The 2,140-nt window shown below is 36.4% G+C and overlaps 1 non-coding gene across 1 annotated transcript; it reads right to left on the reverse strand.

Moving 5' to 3' along the window:
- Positions 1–1,823: 1,823 nt before the first annotated feature.
- Positions 1,824–1,930, reverse strand: LOC128295815 (small nucleolar RNA R71). Its single transcript, XR_008286364.1, has one exon. It is a non-coding gene; the product is annotated as a small nucleolar RNA R71 (small nucleolar RNA).
- Positions 1,931–2,140: the final 210 nt, after the last annotated feature.

The following is a 2,140-nucleotide window of genomic DNA, read 5'->3' on the forward strand; positions in this document are numbered from 1 at the left end:
ACTCACACGGGTGGCCACACACCCATGCCTATTCAACAGCCTTGACCACGGCCTGAAGCAATCGAACACGGGCGTGTCCCTGTCGAGCCCAAGTAGAGTCTTATTCAGAAAAGGCCACTTTTAAGGGCTCTTAGGCATTCCAAAGCCTATAAATACACCTTAAAAGAGGAGGAAAGGGGGACGGAGAGTAGGAAGCAAGGAATTACTCAAAGGAAGCCGATTGATCCATCTCAGAAGTCGGATTCTCCTCCAAAACTGAAGATCTCCCTTCAATTTCCTTCAGCGATTTTTGGGTTTTCTTTATGTTTTGTATTCATTATTCTTCTAAGATGTTTTCCTTTATAATTATGAACTAAATCCCTTAAATACCTAAGGGGAATGAAACCTAAGACGAATCTTGTTATTATTATCTGAATTATATGATAAATATTTGGCTTGTTCTTAATTATTTGTTCTTAATTCTTACTTTGATATTTCAGGATATTGATTCAAGTTAACGCACTTATTTAGAGGAGAAAAAGTCCCTATCTAAGAGTAACTTTGTCATAATTAAGCAGAGTTGATGCACGCTTAGAGATAGGGTGATAAGATTTTTTTGGATTAGGGTGAAACTTAATAAGAGGATCCATAGATCGAGTTAATGCAACACTAGGGAGTTAATTAGAAAGAGATTTCAATTAATCAACCTAGGGTTAGATGTTGTTAGTCTTGAGAGAGTTAGGGATTTCTACGGAACAAGTCGAATGAATAAATCGTCTGATTCAGAGTTAAATAAAAAGTGAAGTCTAGGTGGATATTTCCTTGGGTATTGTCTTAATCAATCAGTTTTTCCTAAAAGTATTTTCCCCAATTTTCTCTCTGTGCACCTTTAGACTAGTTAATTTAGTTTAAATAAACAAATCCCTTAATTTTTAGGCTAGATAATAAAAAGAAAGTAATTACTAGTACTTTTAGTTCCTTTGGGTTTGACAATCGGGTCTTGCTAAAACTATACTACAGTTTGATAGGTACACTTGCCTTTATCGTGATAATAGTTAGTTTCAAGAATGATTAATTATAAATATTTAAAACCTGTCATGAATATCACGTATCAAGTATTTGGCGCAGTTGTTGGGGAACTAAGATATTAGGAACACTCGATTTTTATTACTTTAGCCATTTACTTTTATTGCAATTTCAATTTTATTTTAATTTTTGTTACTAAATTCTCTTTTCCTTTTTCTAGCAGGTTCTTATAGTTTATGACTAGGAGAAACCCGTCAGGACCATTACTCTTTGACGGTGAGATCGATCGCACAACTTGCAGAAACCAAAGAGAAATAAGGTGAAGCTTGAGATACACAGAGGAAGAGCAAGAGGACGACACTTAAACCACAACCGAGGAGGTGGCTGAAAATCGAGAAAACCCGATCCCTCCTACAATTGCTAATGATCCAGTAAATCAGAATCTTGCTCCACGCACTATGTATGATTATGTTAAACCTACTTTAACAGGAACTGAGTCAAGTATAGTTAGGCCTACTATTGCTACAAATAATTTTAAACTGAAACCTAACACAATTCAAATGATACAGCAGTTTGTTCAATTTGATGGTTTGCAGGATGAAGATCCTAATAATCATTTGGAGAATTTCCTGGAATTCTGTGACACGTTTAAAATCAATGGCGTTTCTGATGATGCCATACGCCTTCAGTTATTTCCCTTTTCGTTAAGAAATAAAGCTAAACAGTGGTTGAACTCATTACCATGAGGGTCAATCACTACTTGGGAACAAATGACCGGAAAGTTTTTATTAAAGTATTTTCTGCCGGCTAAAATGGCTAAATTGCGTAATGATATCTCTTCTTTTGTACAGATGGATTTAGAAACACTTTATGATGCATGGGAGAGATACAAGGACCTTTTGAGAAGATGCCCTCACCATGGGCTACCACTCTGGCTACAGGTTCAAACATTTCACAATGGCCTTAATCCCTCGACTAGACAAATGGTCGACACAGCCGCTAGTGGGACCATCAATAATAAGACACCTGAAGATGCTTATGAATTTATAGAAGAGATATTAGTGAATAATTATCAGTGGCAAGTCATGAGGACAAAGCCAACGAAAGCAGCCAGTATTTTCAACATCGATTCGAT

This window comes from Gossypium arboreum, chromosome 7 (genome assembly GCF_025698485.1).
Source record: "Gossypium arboreum isolate Shixiya-1 chromosome 7, ASM2569848v2, whole genome shotgun sequence".
Lineage (NCBI taxonomy): Eukaryota > Viridiplantae > Streptophyta > Magnoliopsida > Malvales > Malvaceae > Gossypium > Gossypium arboreum.